The sequence below is a fragment of the Macrosteles quadrilineatus genome, unplaced genomic scaffold (genome assembly GCF_028750875.1).
Source record: "Macrosteles quadrilineatus isolate MER2022 unplaced genomic scaffold, UCM_ALF_1.0 Scaffold_4__1_contigs__length_99947679, whole genome shotgun sequence".
Classification (NCBI taxonomy): Eukaryota; Metazoa; Arthropoda; class Insecta; order Hemiptera; family Cicadellidae; genus Macrosteles; species Macrosteles quadrilineatus.
The window spans coordinates 66,955,547-66,977,465 of NW_026542597.1; the positions used below are offsets into that span (position 1 = coordinate 66,955,547).

The window sequence follows — 21,919 nt, forward strand, 5'->3', positions numbered from 1 at the left end:
CGGTATGCGTAGATTTTCCCTACGATACACACGAGCTGAGAAAAAAGGTTTTAAAGAAACATGCTTGCCTATTAATATATAGATAGATGAAAAAAAATCATTCCTCCTATCTTTCCTATTCTTTCTTCCTAGATTCTTATTCCTATTTTTTTGTGACTAGAGAATGAAAGTTCCCCAACCCCAACTTTGCCCCCATAAACCAAACCAGTCCTGTTGTCCAGTCCAGTCCAGAGTGAGTCCATTTGATTTTGATTCCATATCCATCCAATCCCAAAGTGCAATGTGCTTTGTGTATGTGTATGTTTTGTTTGTATGTGCTAAAAAACATTGGTATTGGTCGTGTCCGTGTCACTCGTGTCCCGTATCGTCGTGGTGCATGCATTTGCTATTTGCAATTTGCATTTGCATACCGACACCATCACACTAACCCATAACCGATATTACAGGCTTCAATTTTGGTAAGTGTCGTATTTTAACCATTACCTTTAACCTTGAAGTATTCTGATCTAACTTAATCAGCCTAATCGCACATTTGACACAGATATACAGTTAACAAATTGCAAACCGGTAACGCCGGTAACTTTTGGGCTGGGCCTCGGGCCTGGCATAATGTCAGGTCTCATGTCATGTTGGAATTCAGCCTCCTCACTAGGATGGTAGGGGTGGATTATCCTAACAAAAATGGTATAGTATTACAACCATTGAAACCATAGTATTACAATAACAGGATGAGTTTAACAAAGTACCCTAACTTAAATTTGTTAAATACAGGAAATAGCTAGCCTATTTTCTGTGTCCTATAATCAGTAGGCCTACAGTACAAGAAAGCCTGCCTTGTCTGGTAAGCTAAGCAGTTATTTGTGGAAATTGTCATGAAACTAGTGCCGAGTGCGTGAAGTGGCATTTTGCTGTAACATAGGCTAAGTTACATGAGAGAAATGTTTACCAAACATCAACCCGTTTTGCCGCCACAATTTTTAAGTAAGTTAGCCTAGTTGCGTGCTAAAAATGCCAAGGCCATTTTTTGGTACAGCGCAATGTTTTGATTAACAAGCTCTAAGTTACATAACTCTTGTTTCTTTGGTAATTATTTACCCTATTTAACCCTTTGAGTGCCGGAGACTTTATGTCAGGTACTACACTAAAGTGCCATGTGAGTTATAACTAGGCCTACCCAAAAATGCCGGGCCCTTTCTGTGGCTTTAGCAATACTTCAGTATAAACGCTATAACTTTTTTATTTATCAACCAATTTTATAAATTTTTTTTTATTTACAGAGAAATAACTACTCTACAATATAACACAATTTATAAGTATATTTCATGCAGCAGGCAGTGTGAAAATGATGAAAAATACATACCTTGAAAAGTTTTTTCAAAAAACTTCCATATTCAATGCTGTACGTATCATGTGAGAAAAAAATGTTTCACTCAATAAAACTCATACCACTCTGTTTTATATTTAACTGCCAACAAACATTTTAAGTTTCATGAGAAAATAAAGTCAAATAATGAGGTAACAACGTTTTTAGTAATATCATACATTTTTCCTCGGCAGCACAGATATCACACACTAAAGTCATCATGGCCTCTTACTCCTATTCTACAAATAATTTGGCCTAAACTTATACAATAAATTATTTTAGTGCCAAATCTGAATGATAAAATAATAAAAAGTCATTTTGAGTAAAATAATAACATACAAAAAATATTTACAATAAGGCGAAACTGTTGGCGAACATATTTTAGCAATGATGTTGAGTGACACACTTATGGTGCAATCCTTTTTTGCACCTTTTGCACATAAATGTGGATTTCTTTCTCCTTCCACCTTCTCTTGTACTTGCTTTGCTGCAAACACAGCAGTTTTTTTCCCGGTTTTCTGGAATTTTTTCGACTAATGGGCTGTCTGCGTCGCCACCACCACGGGAGATTCTGGTCGGAGTTATGTTAGTTATGTCAGTTATGTTGGGTCTCATTTCTTGGATAACTAACCATTCTTTGGCCAGTTCCTTTACAATAAATATACTGTAGGCCAGCCTGTTCATTGGTTTATCGGTGTTAAGTTTGTACAGCAGGTAGGAGTTGAGGAGCATACGGCTAAAAATATTAAACGTGACCTTCTTCCAAAATTTTAAAGTTTTTCTGTCATCTAAGTATTGGTAAAGCATTTGGTCACAGCCATCTACTCCCCCCATGAAGTCATTATAGTTTCTAATTACTTTAGGCTTATTTGTGACATGAACTGACGTCCCCCTTACCCTTGCCCTTCGCTCACTCTCTGCTTTGCCATTGGTTGTTAGTAATAGGACTTGTTTTTCTGTGATTTTTTTTGCCTATATCCTACCATTAAGAGGTTGTCTTTCCTCAAATACTTTTTCTGCCCTACTTCAAATTTCTCTTTCATTACTTCTGGTATTCCTTTTCTTTTCTTTCGCAATGTACCTGTGAGGTTCGTTGCCTGAGTAAGCAAAAACTTTGCTAGTTTTATTGTGGTAAAAAAATTATCCACAAACACGTGGTACCCCTTGCCAAGTAAGTTTGTCATCATCAGTAGTTTCTCAACAACATAGAAACCAAGGCCCTTCTGTGTTATTTCCCTTTTGTCAGTCCTTTAGCTCCACGATACACAATGAAGGACATACAGTAGTGTGTGACAGAATCACAAATGCACCATAATTTAACGCCCCACCAATGTCTCTTTTTGGGCAAATACTGTAACAACTGGGAGTGGGCCTTGGTGCTTACCATGCTCTCATCAACTGAAAGGTTCTCACTAGGAGTAAAGTGAAACCTAGATACCCTATTCATGTGGTCAACTATTGGTTGAAATCTAGCGCACGGGTTATACCCAGGTTCGCGCGGACGAGGCAGTTCTGTTGTGTCAACCAAGTGGAAAAACTGCAGGATTGCTTGAAATCTGTTCCTATTGAACATTCTTGGAAACCAAGGCATAAACTGACTGCTAGTCCTTGACCAATAGCAAAATATTGTAGGTTTTACATTTAGGCCCATATTTAGTAGCACTGCTACAAAAGCCTACATCTCGATTCGAGTTACCGGTCTCCAGGACTTGGCCCTGCTATGTTCTTTGAGTTGGTGGGCATTTGCAGTAATAAAGTTATTAGCAAATTTGTTTGTATATTTTACTAGCATATCAAAAAAGGCAACAGTAAAAAATAGTTTGAAATAATCTATTGGAGATAAATTCCTAGGGGGGCAGTGTTTCACGCCAGACAATTCATGAAAAGTAAACGGATTATTGCCGCCAGGGTCATTTTCTTCAGTTACTTCTGTCCAACCAGTTCCATCCTCACTATCCTCATTATTTTCAAGATTTTGTTCTTGGTTAGGTGCATCTAACCTAGGTCTACCCCGACGTCTTGGTGCAGGGTTTGGTGCTGGCCTAGGCCTAGGATTTTCCACTCTATCCTCCTCCTCATCTGTTGAATAATTATTATTACCAAAGGACTGTAATATCCTATCTATCCTACGTTGATTGTTACCTTCATAGGGGTCGTAATCGGGGTCACTATCGGTATCATCCACAAGATCAGAAATTGAGTCACTGTCAGATTCGGCACCAGAACTACTTTCAATTTCAGAAACCTCACTCACAAAACTATCATCTAAAAAGTCGTCATCTAGAGTTCTTGCAATTGCATTGTCACTTAGTGGAGATCTAGATCGATCCATCTTATATATTAAAAAAATTTGGTTTTTCTTTTCTGAGTTCGTTTGGCTCTTCTACCCGACCGATTTTCATGATTGAGGTCTCAAATTGAAGGTATGCACGCTCAGATTTGCCATCAAGCATCGGCATATATTTATCTATAATCCTACTCGGCTTATACGTAAAAGAAATTTGCTCCCCATGTTATTCTTATGGGTGTTAAATTTGGTTTATCTTTGCCGAGTTCGATTGGCTCTTCTACCCGACCGATTTTCATGATTGAGGTCTCAAATTGAAGGTATGCACGCACAGATTTGCTATCAAACATCGGAATATAGTTATCTATAATCCTACTCGGCTTATACGTAAAAGAAATTTGCTCCCCATGTTATTCTTATGGGTGTTAAATTTGGTTTATCTTTGCCGAGTTCGATTGGCTCTTCTACCCGACCGATTTTCATGATTGAGGTCTCAAATTGAAGGTATGCAAGCACAGATTTGCCATCAAGCATCGGGATATATTTATCTATAATCCTACTCGGCTTATAAGTAAAAGAAATTTGCTCCCCATGTTATTCTTATGGGAGTTAAATTTGGTTTATCTTTGCCGAGTTCGATTGGGTCTTCTACCCGACCGATTTTCATGATTGAGGTCTCAAATTGAAGTTATGCACGCACAGATTTGCCATCAAGCATCGGCATAAATGTATCTATAATCCCACGCGGATTATACGTAAACGAAATTTGTTCCCCATGTATTTCTTATGGGAGTTAAATTTGGGGTTTCTTTGCCGAGTTCGTTTGGCTCTTCTACCCGACCGATTTTCATGATTGAGGTCTCGAATTGAAGGTATGCACGTACAGATTTGCCATCAAGCATCGGCATCAATGAAATTTGCTCCCCATGTATTTCTTATGGGAGTTAAATTTTGTTTCGCTTTGCCGAGTTCATTTGGCTCATCTACCCGACCGATTTTCATGATTGAGGTCTCGAATTGAAGGTATGCACGGACAGATTTTCCATCAAGCATCGGCAAATATTTATCTATAACCCCACTTGGTTTATACGTAAAAAAAATTTCCTCTCCATGTATTTCTTATCTTATATATTAAAAAAATTTGGTTTTTCTTTTCCGAGTTCGTTTGGCTCTTCACCCGACCGATTTTCATGATTGAGGTCTCAAATTGAGGGTATGTACGCACAGATGTCCCATCAAGCATTGGAATATATGTAGCTACAGTCCAAACCCGGATTATACGTAAAATAAATTTGCTCTATTGGTAGTTAAATTTAGTTTTTCATTTCCCAGTTCGTTTGGCTCTTCTACCCGACCGATTTTCATGATTGAGGTCTCAAATTGAAGGTATGCACGCACAGATTTGCTATCAAACATCGGAATATAGTTATCTATAATCCTACTCGGCTTATACGTAAAAGAAATTTGCTCCCCATGTTATTCTTATGGGTGTTAAATTTGGTTTATCTTTGCCGAGTTCGATTGGCTCTTCTACCCGACCGATTTTCATGATTGAGGTCTCAAATTGAAGGTATGCAAGCACAGATTTGCCATCAAGCATCGGGATATATTTATCTATAATCCTACTCGGCTTATAAGTAAAAGAAATTTGCTCCCCATGTTATTCTTATGGGAGTTAAATTTGGTTTATCTTTGCCGAGTTCGATTGGGTCTTCTACCCGACCGATTTTCATGATTGAGGTCTCAAATTGAAGTTATGCACGCACAGATTTGCCATCAAGCATCGGCATAAATGTATCTATAATCCCACGCGGATTATACGTAAACGAAATTTGTTCCCCATGTATTTCTTATGGGAGTTAAATTTGGGGTTTCTTTGCCGAGTTCGTTTGGCTCTTCTACCCGACCGATTTTCATGATTGAGGTCTCGAATTGAAGGTATGCACGTACAGATTTGCCATCAAGCATCGGCATCAATGAAATTTGCTCCCCATGTATTTCTTATGGGAGTTAAATTTTGTTTCTCTTTGCCGAGTTCATTTGGCTCATCTACCCGACCGATTTTCATGATTGAGGTCTCGAATTGAAGGTATGCACGCACAGATTTTCCATCAAGCATCGGCAAATATTTATCTATAACCCCACTTGGTTTATACGTAAAAAAAATTTCCTCTCCATGTATTTCTTATCTTATATATTAAAAAAATTTGGTTTTTCTTTTCCGAGTTCGTTTGGCTCTTCACCCGACCGATTTTCATGATTGAGGTCTCAAATTGAGGGTATGTACGCACAGATGTCCCATCAAGCATTGGAATATATGTAGCTACAGTCCAAACCCGGATTATACGTAAAATAAATTTGCTCTATTGGTAGTTAAATTTAGTTTTTCATTTCCCAGTTCGTTTGGCTCTTCTACTCGACCAATTTTCATGGTTGAATTTTCAAATTGAAGTTATGCATGCCCAGATTTCGCAACAAGCATCGGTTTAAGATACAATATACAAAATCAGCCATTCTTTTGTAACGGACGTGACAAGTAGATGATTTTAAAGTGGAGTAAAAGTATGAAAAATTAATTACAGTGAATAATTTCTATGCTAAGTCAATAGTAATTTAGGGTTTTTAATTTCATAGAATATTGTATGTATTACGATTAAGTAATGTAAATCTTATGCAACTTTAACTGGCTGTAACGGACGTGACAATAAAGTCACCTGCCTTCTGAGATGTGGCACGTCTTGTTAAAAATTCTGTTAAGTATTTACATTTAGGATATTGGAAAAATCAAATTTAATTACTTATTATATTATCTATATAGCCATAACAACTAGCTTTTATTATTTGATTTCAGTTAGGAGAAAAAAAAATTTAATTTGCTGTAACGGACGTGACATGGTTTTGTAACGGACGTGACAAGTATGGTGATAGGTAGAAGAAATATCCTAGTTTGAGGAAATACACTTTATTTATGCACTGTAATTATAATATTATGTTAGTACATTAAGAGATTACTTGTTATATAGGATAAATTAATAAGAAATAATTAAATACTAGCCTATTGCTGGAACACAATCATAATACAGTATATGGCAGATGGTAAACTTCCATAAACATTTCCGCATCTAAGAAAAACACACTTTTGTTAGGGGGTTTTTAAATTATAACACAGGAATTGAACTGTTCTCTTTTGTGCTATGTTATAGGCTTTACTTCCAGTTATTCTAAGATGTTTATTTCATCTTCAAATTCATACAGGACTCGATCACCTACTGGTTTGAGCACAGGATCTTTTAGTAGTTCGAGGATGTCTGAAACGGAGACCAGTCTTTCATCACCTTCATTAATTTTAAACACTTTATGACTTTTGTTGTATGACTTTAAGAATGAAACCTCAACATCCTTATTTTCTTTAACACAACTCTGACAGACCGCTACATACCTAAACTCTTTTCCCTTTTCACTGAAGACTTTTACCAGTACGTGTGTTCCTGGGACAATATCACATGGAGAAATATCAGTAGATGTCAGTAGATTCAAATACTCATCTTCATCTGGGTAGCGTCCATCACACATATTTTCTTCTTCAGAGTCCGTGTACACATCAGAGTACCGCAAACGCTTTGAAGGCGCAGGCTCTGCAAGGTCTTCTTCTTCTGGTTCTAGGATGATGCAAACCTTAGTCATAAGTGACTCAGATGTTTTGGCAACTAGAATATGACATTCATCATAGGCCCGGAAGTGATGAAACGATTGGATTCCGACAATTTTTTCAATGTTATCCCATCTAGCTTCAAGATTTTTGGAATGAGAACTTACTTCTTTTTCAGATACGTACAGCACGTTAATGTTTGTACAGTTTTCCTTTGCTACTTGGTAAAATTCTTCAGCTGAGCTAACCACAGCTCTTCTTCCTTTAACCACATTCCAAACAGTTCTTTTAATTGAGCCCCCTACCCCATCAACAGCACCCTTTCCATGTCCAGAGGCAAAGAAATTCCAGTCCACCGTGATATTGAAATCTTTTTCTGAGAAACACACATTTGATACAGAATAGCGGCTTTTAAATTGGCCTGCACAATTGTCTGAAAAAATATGTACATGGTCAATTTCAGAAGAAATATTCTTCACTTCATTAAGTAGAGTTTTAATATACAACCATACCGAATTTTTTGAATGGCTCAAGTCGTCACTGACAATGGCAAAACTATACACTTCCTTACCATGCCATATACAGCAAGTGAAAATCGCAACTTGTGAGTGGCTCCAATGAGCACTCTGTATCTCATCTTGGTGGATTAGTGCATAATTCTCTGAAAAATCTATTTGCATTATAGCTTTGTCTATTGAAACCCCCAAAGAATCTTTGCACTTATCAAAATATGAAGACTGAACTTTCTTCACATAGAAATGAATCTTGAAAGCACATAATTGAGAGTTAAGTTCAGCCAACATTTTTCCTAAACTTGTGAAATTTTCCACCAGATTTGGCCTATTGTTTACATTTTTCCATTCTTTCCATTTGTACTTATTTTTTAAGTTTGTGTTTTCAGGAAGGAGAGTTTTTAAGTCATAAGTGCAATCATCACACTCATTCATCATACATTTTTCACTCGAAATGTCACAGGAAACTAGGCTAAGAAGGTCCTTGTGGTTGTCTGGAAAACCAGGGATAGATTTTGAAACAGACTCAATCAGGAACATGAAATTTGCATGTTTTATACATACACACACAGAGTGGGGCATCTGACTAACAGGCAAGATGTGCTTTGGTCGTAAGTCATAAAACTTTGACAGCGAAATCTGTTCATCTGGGTTCTTGACCTTAAACTCTTCATGGGCTTCTCTAATACTCATAACCATGTGTCGTACTTGATATGTTGTTCTTTTAGACGTTTCTGGATCTTTTATTGATTTCACATCCCTTTTGCCTGGAGCCTGGCGACTGATTTCATTGTTGTTGTAAAAGTCAATTACTTTCTTAATACAGTTTTCGGTTAACTGTCGTGGGCCTTTTTTTTGCTTCTTAAAAAGTCCCTTACAAACAGACAAGCCAAAGTTCTCTTCTATTAGTCTTTTAAGAACTGCCTTTTTCTTAGCCGGACTTGAGGGTAGGGTGCCTTTGGCTTTTTTTAGGGCTTTGCCAAGTGTACGTGGACTTTTATAGGTTCCAAGGTAAGTTTCACCAAGTAGTGCTTGGGCGTTTTCATCATTATTTTTCTTTAGTTGTGCCTTTTTCTTTCTGTAAAGTTGTTGTCTTTCTCTGTCCTTGCGTCTCTTTTGCTCCAACATCAGTTTATTAGCTTTAAATTTCCTTCTTTCCTGTTCTCTTTGCTTCCTCTTCCTTTCACGATCTTTTTCTAAATAATTATTCCATATTTCAGGGTTCTTCTTCATTTTTTCCCTACATTTTGCCATTCTGTTAGCAGGAGCCATGATCTGAAACAAAAAAAAAAACATTTTGGTTAGATAGGCCTACTATAAAGACACGAAATAAACACCTGTTAAATTATGTCGCGTCCGTTACATCTAAAGACTTGTCACGTCCGTTACACTTAATAAATTGGTATTTAACTTAATATGTCTAAAAAACATATATTTGAATATGGAAACAACCTAACCTTACTTTCTTGGGGTTTTAAATTACTAATTAGTTATAGGTTAAGTTATATTTAAACTTTCGTAGTATTTTTGTAACGGACGTGACACAGCAACTGAATAAACAAGATCTTGAATAAAGTATTGTAATAGTTACCTAAAAGTCTGCAAATTTTGCTGAATGCTTCTTTGATCTTCTTACTTCAGATGTGTTGTAGGTTAACTGGCCAAAAATATCAACTCATTATTTCACAGCTGACTAGAAAACAGCTGATTTCAATATTCAATAATCAGCTGCTTCAGTACCAACTGCAATCAATAATAAAACTGAAAAATATGACAAATTCATGGTTTTATTTGTAATTATGAATTGTATGGATGTTTATGTATAAGGACAAGTAATTAAAATGAACAAAATAAATATTTTAATTTTTTTACATAAGGTGTACTTTATAAAAGAATGGCTGAAATACAAAAAATAAAATAAAAAATACAAGGTTAAACCCGTCGAAATCAACAGGTACTGTTGAGGTAATTCTATTTTGGAACCATTTGGTTTGTTTGTGATTCAGCACTATGCCAATCTTAATAATCCTAATTAATTACACAAATGATGCCGGAATTTTACCGAAGGTTCTTATATGAAAATAAATAGGATAACGTAATTAGAATTGAGAATAGATATCAACTTTCGTTTTTTCGTTTCGTTTAGATTTTTGTTTTGTTTTTTTCTAAATAATCTACTTTTATTTGGGCTATCGGTATAATATCGGGCTATACTTTTATTCGGGCGGAGGGTATGTTGAGTTAAGCTGACTCTGAACTTTATTTTCAAAACATTTTCCAATATCTTATCTTAGACAAAATTTGTGATTCCTTCAAAAAATATTTACATCTGTCTTTCGAACATATGATTGCATATTTATTTAATTCCGATAAGGTGTTTACATTTTAAATGCATTTTCGTTTTGTTTACCAACACGTTTACGATTTTATCTGTGGCATTTATGATGAAACTGCGAATGACGTAAATGAGTCGATTATTATTGTTCGTTTTATTATTTTTTTCCAGTTATTGCTTATTGTGTGTTTACTCAAATTTATTTGTATCTACGATGAGTAATTTAGATGATGGGCACTACAGCGTCCTTGAACATAAAAGTGACAGTTCTTCTTGCGTAACACCAATGCACAGTCTTGGGTGTACTGATAAAAATGTTATACCTTCCCAATACCATAATAAAGGGGATCAGATTGTGGTCTCAGTTCCTGCAAAGAAGCGTAGGCGCAATTCAACAATAACAGGGAGGCGTGAGAGAGGTGTCAATTTCACAAGAAAGACTTTAGTTGAAAAAACCATTCTTGAAGACGTCTTCAAGCAGTGCCTTTTCAGACAAAATTACAAATGAGTCTAATGTACCTTCCCAATCCCATAGTAAAGCTGATCAGATTGAGGTCACAGTTTATGCAAAGAAGCGTAGGCGCAATTCGACTTTAACAGGAAGGCGTGAGAGAGGTGTCAATTTTACAAGAAAGACTTTGGTTGAAAAACCATTCTTAAAGATGTCTTCAAGCTGTACCTTTTCAGACAAGATTCCAAATGAGTCCAATGTACCTTCCCAATCCCATAGTAAAGCTGATCAGATTGAGGTCACAGTTCATGCAAAGAAGCGAAGTCGCAATTCGACTTTAACAGGAAGGCGTGAGAGAGGTGTCAATTTTACAAGAAAGACTTTAGTTGAAAAACCATTCTTAAAGCCGTCTTCAAGCTGTGCCTTTTTAGACAAGATTCCAAATGAGTCTAATGTAGTACCGATGTCACACAACGCTACTTCATCAAAGATAGGGCAAATTACCGTGAGTAATAATTCTTTGAAGACTAATTTTCCTACTTTTGATATGATTCCTATTGTTGGTGACGGAAACTGTTTATTTCGTGCTATATCTTACTGTTTGCATGGTAGTGAAAATAGACACTCTGAAATAAGATCAGTTATTGTTGATGATGTAATAAGAAAGTGGAATTTATATAGATATTTCATAGTTGGGGACACTTCTTATGGACATTATATTAAGAACGTTAGTGACTACGAAACGGTGATGTCCGCCAATGGACAAAAAGCAGGGCATGTTGAACTTAACAGTGCTGGTGAATTATTTCACGAGTGTAAATTTAAGGTGCACATTCAACATACTAAATCAATAATTGAATTTGGTTCTGGTAGTATAATTCACAACCTACTCTTCACAGGTAATTTAGATGATGGACACTATAGCGTCCTTAAACATAAAAGTGACAGTTCTTCATGCGTAACACCAATGCACAGTCTTGGGTGTACTGACAAAAATGTTATACCTTCCCAATCCCATTATAAAGGGGATCAGATTGAGGTCACAGTTCAGGTAAAGAAGGTCACAGTTCATTGCAGGCAAAGAAGCGTAGGCCTACGAGCAATTAAACTTTAACGGGGAGGCGTGAGAGGGATGACGATGTTACTAGAAAGACTGTCGTTGAAAAACCATTCTTAAAGCCGTCTTCACGATGTGCCGTTTCTGAAGAGATCCCAAATGTACGTGCTTTCTCTGTAGGGAGCCTTCAGGAAGTGTGTAGACATTGCTCTGCATTGTATTTTAAAGCGGAAAAAAATACATCGGGGATCTTTTCCTTGTGTTGCTATGATGGAAAAATTAAGTTACCACCCAATAAAATTCCTGAGGAGATAAAAAAACTATATACTGGAAATGATGAAAAATCCAAAAACTTCCGAGAAAATTTAAGGCAGTACAATAATGCAATGTCGTTTGTTTCTTTTGGTGCTAATGTAGACCTACCTCCGAGTTATGGTCCTTATACCTTCAGAATCCATGGCATGGTCCACCACTTAATTTCGCCTTTATATCCCAAGGATTCACAAAGTGCTTCTTATGGCCAGTTATATATTCTTGACTTCGCCAAATCTAATGAAATTAGGATTTCTCACAATTCTAACCTAAATTTAGACAAAAATACACTAAATGATTTAAGTAATTTGTTAGACAAATGTAACCCCTATGTTCGATCTTACAAAACCATGCACCAGAAAGTAGAAGAGGAAAAACTTCATGCACAGAATGAGAACCGTGTTCCTCTTAATTTTGTTATGAGGTTCTATCATGAGCCATTTGCAGATCAGCGTCGTTACAATGACCCAGCTGCCTCTGAAATTGCGGCTGTTTTCGAGACGGAGGATGGTGCGCCACCTTCACATAGACAGTGTATGAAAAGGAAGGAGGTTTAAAGAAAATCGATTATGATAGTATGCAGTGTGACCCCATGTGTTATACTTTAATTTGGCCCTGCGGTGAAACTGGTTGGCATATAAATTTGCCTATTCAAGGAACGCGTGAAACAAAAATACGGAAAACTGTTACCATGCGAGAGTATATTCTATACAGAATTTCAGTTAGGGGAAATGGTTGTGCTGGAAACTTTAATCCTATAGTAAGCGCTGGAAAACTTACTCAACAGCTTTTTGTAGACTATTATTGTCGTATTGAAGGAGATAGACTAAAATACATTCGAAGAGAACAAACAAAATTACGTGTAGACACTTATGTTGGTTTGTCCGATGCTTTACGTATAAGGGCTAAACAGGATAAGTTAAGAGTAGGTCGGATCGTAGTTTTGCCATCGTCCTTTATTGGTAGCCCCAGGAATATGATACAGAATTATCAAGACGCTATGGCATTAGTCAGGAAGTTTGGGAAACTTGACCTATTCATAACATTTACCTGCAATCCGGCATGGCCTGAAATAACAGGGAGTATTCATACTTGGGAGACGCCAAATAACAGACCAGACATTGTTGTAATGGTATTTCATACTAAGGTTCAGGAACTAATACGTCTACTGTGTACAGTTGGGATATTTGGAGCAATAAAAGCATTTTTGTATACAGTGGAGTTCCAAAAGCGTGGATTGCCCCATGTTCATTTGCTTCTAACGTTAGATGATGATTGTAAGTTTAGGGGTCCAGAGGACATTGACAAAGTTGTTTCGGCCGAAATTCCCGATCCCATAAACCAAGATTTGTATGACTTAGTTAGTAAGCACATGGTGCATGGGCCGTGTGGTATATTAAATCCTTCCTGTGTATGTATGAAGGATGGAAAATGCAAAAAAGATTTCCCTAAATCCTTTATTGAGGAAACGCAAGATAATGTTAATGGCTATCCGATTTACAAGCGTAGAAATAATGGGAGAACCATAACTAAACGTGCAACTGGAGACGATGTAAATGTTACAAATCAGTTCATTGTACCATACAATCCATTTCTTCTTCTATATTTCCGTGCACATATTAATGTAGAGATCTGTTCCAGTGTACGATCTATAAAGTACATCCATAAGTATGTATATAAAGGTCACGATTGTTGCAATATAGAGGTAGCAAGGGAAAACGATGTACTTGATCACGATGAAATTAATTTATTCCTGAATGCTCGATATGTTGGACCAAGTGAAGCTGCTTGGAGAATGTTTGCATATTGCATGCACGATCAATCTCACACTGTGGTTAGATTGCCAGTCCATTTACCTGATTCTCAGAATGTTTACTTCAGAAACGATGCCCCGGAGGAAGGTTTAATCCAAGCACAGTTAAAAACTACCCAATTAGTAGCATGGTTCAAGTTGAACAGCAATCCTTCAACTAGAAGTCCTTATGTATATCCCGAAACACCAGTTCACTATGTATGGAAGAAAAATGAATGGCATAAACGTAAACACTATTCTAGAACGATTGGCCGAATGTATAATGTTTCACCTGCGGATTCCGAGCGATATCATTTACGTATATTATTACTACATGTAATTGGTGCTACCAGTTTTGAAGATTTGAAAACGTATGAAAATTTCACACATCCTACATTTAAGGCAGCAGCAACAGCACGAGGATTAATATTGGATGATATGGAATGGCAGCGAGCCTTACAAGAGGCCTCTTCTTTTCAAATGCCATACCAGCTTCGACAGTTGTTTGCCTACATCTGTATATTTCAGTGTCCATCAAATGTTCTGAATTTGTGGAATCTCTTTAAGGACTCAATGTCTGAAGATTTCCTTAGATCATACCCGACCGAAGTAGCTTACCAATTAGCTCTGAAAGATATTTCAGAAACGTTAAAATTACATGGTTTCTCTCTGAAGTCATTTGATTTACCATCTATTGATGAATTGCCTCAAAATACATGTATAGAGGAAACTATAGATGAAATCCAACATGATGAACTAGCGAAAATGATCGCTTCATCAAATGAAGAACAACGTGTTGTGATTGATGAAATTCTAAACTTACTTCTAAACAATGACGAGTCTGCAAGTGTTAAGGCATACTTCATAGATGGACCTGGTGGCACCGGAAAAACATTTGTATATAAATGCTTAATCCAGAGCTGCATTAATATTGGAATGCCAATCATATCCGTTGCATGGACTGGGATTGCTGCTATGTTACTTCCATTTGGCCGCACAGTTCATAGCCGATTTAAATTACCACTGAATTTGAATGAACATTCTGTCTCCGGCTTAAAAGTCAACAGTAAAGAGGCTTCTATCATTCGTTCTGCAAAATTAATAATTTGGGATGAAGCACCTATGGCCAACAAATATGCTCTAATTTGTGTCAACCGGCTACTGAAAGATATAATGGATAACGATGTGCCATTTGGTGGGAAAATCATTATCTTAGGTGGAGATTTCCGGCAAGTGTTGCCGGTTGTGCCTCATTCATCTAGAGCCTCTACTGTTCAGAATTCAATTAAGTTTTCATACCTATGGCCACTATTCAAAATTTTTAAATTAACAAAAAATATGAGGGCTAAAACTAATGAGTTAGATTTTGCTAACTTTTTGCTCGAAATTGGCAATGGGGAATACCCAACAATTGATGACAAATCTGTGGACTCACCCCCAACACTTATCTCTGATTCAGACATAGTTTCAGAAATTTATGGAAAAAACCTACAAACGCCTATGGACTCATCGTAGTTATCAAAATGTGCCATTTTAGCACCAAAGAATGAGCATTGTGAGGAAATCAATAAAAGAGTTTTAGACCTCATCCCAGGCTCAAGCAAAACATATACATATATGTATAAGTGTGAATAAACTAATTACAGATGATGACAGTGATTGCAATTCCCTATTGAATTCCTCAACAGCCTTGAGATGACTGGTTTGCCTTCTCACAAATTAGTCTTAAAGGAAGGTGCCATTGTGATGTTATTAAGAAATTTAAACTACACAGCAGGTCTTCTAAACGGAACAAGACTTATTGTCAAGAAAATGTATGAAAACAGTTTAGACTTAGAAATCATAACTGGCACAAATATTGGACAACGTGCACTATTACCCCGCATTGATCTCTCTCCATCAGATTCTACAGTACCATTTTCTTTCAAACGAAGACAATTCCCCATAAAGGTTGCGTTCTGCATGACCATCAACAAGGCGCAGGGCCAAACGATTGATCGAGTTGGTGTGTACTTGCCTGAACCAGTATTTAGTCACGGTCAGTTGTACGTCGCCTTATCGAGAGGGAAATCTTTCGATACTGTAAAAGTAGAAACTAAATCAAAAGGTGGACGAACAGCAAACATTGTTTGGAAGGAAGTATTATAAAAGTCGTAATATTAATAAAGATTACCAGATGGAGGGAACTACTCCTGAGAATATGCGTACATGCAATTTTACCGACAGAGATGTCTATTTTACAAGAAATATTGTTGTTAATAAAACATTCTTAATAAAGCTTCATTCACGCTTTCTCTGTAGGTGCTTTTAGGAAGTGTGTGGATATTGTTCTGGATTAATTGATTTTCAAAACGGAATAAAATACATCGGGACGATTTTCTCTGTGTTATATGGAATGTGTTATACTTTAATTTGGTCATAAGGCGAAATTAATCCAGCAGCCCTATAAGAGTTTAATTAAAGTTGTACCTTAGTATTTTATTTTTTTATTATCAATCTCAATGCTGCGGAGCAGCACGGGTCATCTAGTTACTAATAATCAATAACAAAACATCTCGTAAAAACACCGCACATAACCAAACACTTGTTTACAGACAGTGAAATACGATGTCAACAATTACGCGCCCAGCTGTGACAGCCATCTTGATCTCTGTGTTACAACATATGAAAACGTAGTACTATAACAAGTGAATGATTACAATTATCGCCGATTTAACGCATTATTTACAAAGAGGAAGTCTTTTCTCTTTCAAAAGAATATAAAATATGTGCATATAATCGTCTTTTTCGCGTTTTAATATCGCGTTTTTCAAACGTCCGGCTAACCGGACGTTGGCACTTTTGGCTCGTTCTAAAAACGTCCGGTTCCCCGGACGTTGGCACTCAAAGGGTTAAGTACACTGGGATTTGATGTAATTTTTAAATGTTTACTTACAGTATTTTTAACGCTGAATCCAAAAATGCAATCAGTTTTGGTCGGAGAGATTCCTAAGTAGCCGTACAGTTATATCTATATATATAATTCTGTAAGACAAAATTTTTACCAGAAAATTGTGGACGTCTGGTAAGTCGCAGAAAAGTGAAGTGGGAGAGGTCTTAAATTAAAGGTCTTGACCCCAGGGACTCGGGGAAAATAGCAGAATTCCCATAAAGTTACCAGAAAACGAGATATAACGTAAAATATCCACCATAAGAAAAGTATGGGGACTGAAAAACGTCTGCATTCTAATCAGCTGTTACTTATTTATTTGCAATGTTTACATTTATTCCAAAAGTCAATGTTGTTAAATAACGTTTCAAAATGAAATGTATTTGTTTAATTTTTTCCGTTTTTATAATGAGTGAAGTAACTAGACAGGGTAGGGGAAGACCTGCAAGACGTGGAAGAGCCAGGAATTCAACTGACACAAGAAATGCTGAAGGAGAGCGTCTAAGGCCTAACTATGAAAGAAATCCACACGCTGGTTTACAAGTTACAACCTGCCTTCAGAAGAACGCTGGAAAATGAGTTGAGTGTTGTTTCTCAAAATCTAGGTCCTCTTCACAGCACTTGCACACGTTGTGGCGCATTTCACTCCGCAGAGGAGGCCACAAATGGACATATCAACGCATGTATCCACAATGGACTCTTTAACATGCCCCAACCACAAGTAAATGACGAACTGTTTTTACATGACAAACTTAAAAAAAAAAAAAAACATAAGGCAATACAACAGTGCAATGGCTTTGGCGTCGGTTTCCGCTATACAAAAAGAGATTCTGGGAAAAGGGCCTTACTGTTTTAAAATTCAGGGACAAATTCATAGATATATTTATGACTTACTACCGCGAAATAGGGAGTTGCCTTCATGTGCTTCATATGGACAATTTGTATTTCATTGACACACAGCAACTAATATACGACTCCAACGGAAGGAAAACCAAGATATAAAACAAGAAAAAATCTTAATTTTAAGTGCAGTGCCTAATATAAAATTGATTTTTAAAAACATATTTTAAGTATTTGTCTTTTTACATATAGTTTTATTGTAGTCAGTCTAAATTAGGGGCAAAGGCCCCTACACGCCACTAGTAATTAATATTAAGCTTCAGTTTTGTTGATTTATTAACATATTTGTGGTATGGACGAGTCCAAGTTCTAGTGGCGACTAACACTAAAAGGGGTGGAAGGTTTGTGGAGTGGAAACAGCTGTCAGTTGTTTACATTCTATACTAAACAGACAAAACCACACACAACGCCATGAGAGCAAAATCAGAGTTACGGTACAATATGCAATAACTAGATTTTAAAAAGAAAATGGACTTTGGTGCTGTTTAAAAAATACAATAAATCAAATACGATACATAAACTATTAATCACATGAACATAAATTATAAAACAAAATAGAATTTATTAACGTAAAATATCAGTAGGCTAATAGAAGCTAGGCCACTGCCGACATGATCATCGTCACAGAAAACGTACAACTATAACCCAGAATGCCAACCGCATGGTAAAAAGCATTAAGCGGTTTGAGAGAGCTTTTCCTGTCAATCCGTAGGCAGCGCCACCAGCGTTACCATGCAATAGCATAGCAACGCTGGTGGCGCTGCCTACGGATTGACAGGCAAAGCTCTCTCAAAACACTTAATGCTTTTTACCATGCGGTTGGCATTCTGAGTTATAGTAGTACGTTTTCTGTGTCATCGTCTTCATTCCAATCCTTAACCATTAATGCCTCAACATCTGGTAATGAAATAGTGCATAATCCCATAGTACATAATCCCATTGTGTCTAAAAGTGAAAACGTGCCACAGTGCATAATTTAATGTATCAGCAACTAATAAATAATGTTACATGGGGAACACAATCAAACGCTTTACTTAGGTAAACTAGAGTTGCCTGAGTAAGAGAGGTGTTTTCATAAAAAAATTAGCACATGCTGCACCAAGCGCCTTACCGCATCCGTGGCACATCTACCCGTTCAAAACCCAAATTGCCAATCAGATATTAGGCCATGGTATTAAAAAAACTTCATTAATTGTGATTTTATTATGGTTTAGAACACTTTGCCAATCACAGGAACTAACGAAATGGGTCGGTAACTATTAGGATTCTCCCTCGGACCATTTTTATAAATTGGAACAACTTTTGAGAACTTCAGTTTTTTGGGCCAGGTTTATGGGCTATATGGGGTATATGGGCTCTAGGCCAGAGAGCAAGCAGCAGTTGCAGTGAGTGGCAACAAGATATGCACTATTATAAGCTTTAGAAGGTTAGAGGACATACTATATGCATCTGTGCTGAAAGAGGATTTCATATTATGCACAACACTATGTACTTCCTCACAAGACACTGCACTGAACTTGAAGGATGATGGAGAAGCTGGTGTATTCTCAAGTAGTGAAGTAGAAGCAGCAATCGAAGGTGTCACCAGTGCCGCTGTCTGCTTCACAGATGACGTGAAGAAATCACTGAAGTCTTGTGGAGATATGTATCGTAGGGGGTTTGGTGTTTGGCTTCTCCACATTACCACGGATAATGAACCGGAAAGCTTTGCATTTGTTGGTTGCAGATTCGATTTCTATTACATTGGCGTTGAGCTTGGCTGTTGCAAGAGATTTTTTATTAGTCCTTTTTAGGGTCACATAGGTTTACCTATCAATCTGTGAGTTAGATATTTTATAGGCATCAAAAGCTGTTAGGACTAAGTCACGCTGGACTTAAAGCTCTGCTGTAAACCAACGATTTTTTCGTCTAGGTTTTTTACTCTGATAATTTGGTAATATTTTCTTGAGAGGGAAACATTCATTGATAGTTTTTTGGAGCTGATCAAACAGGATGGTGAAAAGATTGTTGCTGGTATGCCTGCCATCTGATACCAGACCCGGCCAGTCAATATTACCGACAGTAGAGATCAATTTTGCTTGGTTAACAGGACTATAATTCCTCTTTACTTTGTATTCCGTTGTAGGTTTGACAACCTGTTGAATCTCCACCTTAAGGCAAACTGCTAAATGGTCTGACAAGGCAAAGTTTCCAATGCAGACAGCGAAGTCGCTCCTCTGAAAGTTAACTGCAATGTTGTCGAGGCACCTCACACCCCTTGTTGGCTCAAAGTTGGAACAGAATAAGTTAAAAGAACGCAGAGTGTTTTGTGGAGCCCAGTCGTCTGCTTTTTTTTGTACCAACATCAATTAGGTCTCCTGCTAAGATGTACTTGTAGTCCGGCTTAGTTGAAAGAAGGGTTTGAAGCAATTCCTCAAGTGGGTAAAACCGCAAATTTGTACCAAATCAAGTTGACTAGATAATAGCCAATGTTCACATAATAGGCCTAGTCTTATTGCTAACTAGCCTATTGAGTTCTCCTGTTCGGGAAAATCTAAAAAAGCTGATTGGTTTAGATTCACAACTGAAGTGTTTATAGGAAGTTCAGGATCAACAACAATGTCTTGAGAGTTTTGCTTAGGGCGCCTTGACACAAATCTTGACACAAATACATCCCTAGGCCAAAAGTCGGGTTTGAATACCTCCTCTAGGATAGACGAGTGAAGTCCAACTTTAAAGGAAAAGTACTTGTCAGTTTTTCAACAGTAAACATACCGACCTGTAAGAAAGTCAGTGATATCTTCTGACTGTGTAGAAGGACTAAGTCTAGAGACAAACAAAGACACTTTTCGAGAAACTATCTTAAGGTTATGTTCATGTGATCCAACACCGGCCTTACTCCCCGTTACAAATCTACTGCCGTTTTTGCTTGTAGGCCTACTATATTCACCTCTATTGGAAGCACTTCTTTCAGGTCTGGACTGTTTCCTAGATTTAACAACTGTGAAATTTTCTGAGCAAACCTCATTATTACCAACATTTGACTTAGTGACAAGTGTCTCCTCTGGTTTAGGTTGATGCCGAACAATGTCTGCATATCTCAAATTGCTTGGAACACTTTATAAACACTAATTAATTACACACACACTAAACCACCACTAATTAAACGCACACACACTAATAAACCAATGTAAGGTAAAAATAGCTCACACAAAGGAACACTAATTGCACAGTTCGCAATAACTCCACCAAACTACTGTGTGTTGTGATTGGTTTTTTTTGCACGTTTTATCATGACTATTGTCGGGACCACGTAAGTTTGCAGTTGGTGGCAGCCAATCACAAGACGAGGCTAGTGCGACGTTGCCACATCACCCATTGACAACACTAATAAAAATATACAAAGCTATGTTTTCAAATCAGCTGGTATTGTTAGATTTGGCAACACCACACCGTTATCATTGGTTCATTGAAAACCATATGGTAAATAGGCTCCTCCCTCAACTGCAAACTTATGTGGTCCCGACAATAGACTACTACTCCCTGTATTGTATTCCAACTTAAATTGGTCTTTTGTATATTGTTAGTTGTAATGTGTTAGTTAAACTTTTTTTTAAGGAAGGGATCAGATTCCAGGCCTTGAAACGTTGTGTACTGTTTTTTTTTTTTACCATTGTGATGAAAAATGTCTGTAATAAACCTTTGAACAACCTTTAATTAATTATAGGTAGGCCTAAAACATTAAGTGATTGTGGTGTTTTTGATTCCAGGTAACAGAATCTTGATGCAACCTTAGTAATGTCTACAAGAACATTGTCTACTGTCTCCGTAGTGCCATAACTCTAATAGTGGTGTGAAATCTTAACAGTCCAACCAAATGGAAGATTAATGATTATGCTAAATAGATGAATGAATAAGCCTAGGTAACTTTTAACATAGTTTTACAAGCAAGCTGTTGCAGGGTATAAACATTTAATATAGACCTACCATAATCTTATGTGTAGCCTATACTGTACATTTTGATTGTATAAACGTCTAGGACCCCCCTCCCATAGATTAATAGCCTACTTTTAATTTCCAGTATTTCTTACATTAAAAAGTGACCTTTGATTTTAAACACAAACTGTGAATTACCATGGCTTCTGTAAACTGTTTACCCAATGAACTTCTACTTGAAGTGTTTTCGTACCTTGATATCTATGACATCACATTTTCTATCATGTTTGTTTGTAAGCGCTGGAACATTGTTGCAAGGGATTCAATGTTGTGGAATAATTTAGTTTTTAAGGTAGACAGAACTAAGCCATGAGATTTTAACTTTAAGAGTATTATTCAACATATAAAATGGTTGAA

At 37.0% G+C, this 21,919-nt stretch overlaps 1 protein-coding gene across 5 annotated transcripts in view; it reads left to right on the forward strand.

Annotated features, from left to right (window-relative positions):
• Positions 1-358: 358 nt before the first annotated feature.
• The window catches only part of LOC128991702 (F-box/LRR-repeat protein fbxl-1-like), a 40,403-nt gene continuing 18,842 nt past the window's right edge, over positions 359-21,919 (forward strand). For 3 of the 5 annotated variants that reach the window (XM_054414812.1, XM_054414813.1, XM_054414809.1), the window contains exons 1-2: positions 757-841; positions 21,337-21,489. The gene's annotated coding sequence lies outside the window, so the exon portion shown is untranslated. Of the gene's footprint in view, positions 459-636; positions 685-756; positions 842-21,336; positions 21,490-21,919 lie in introns of those variants that run through there. The other 2 variants (XM_054414810.1, XM_054414811.1) reach the window with 2 other exon arrangements.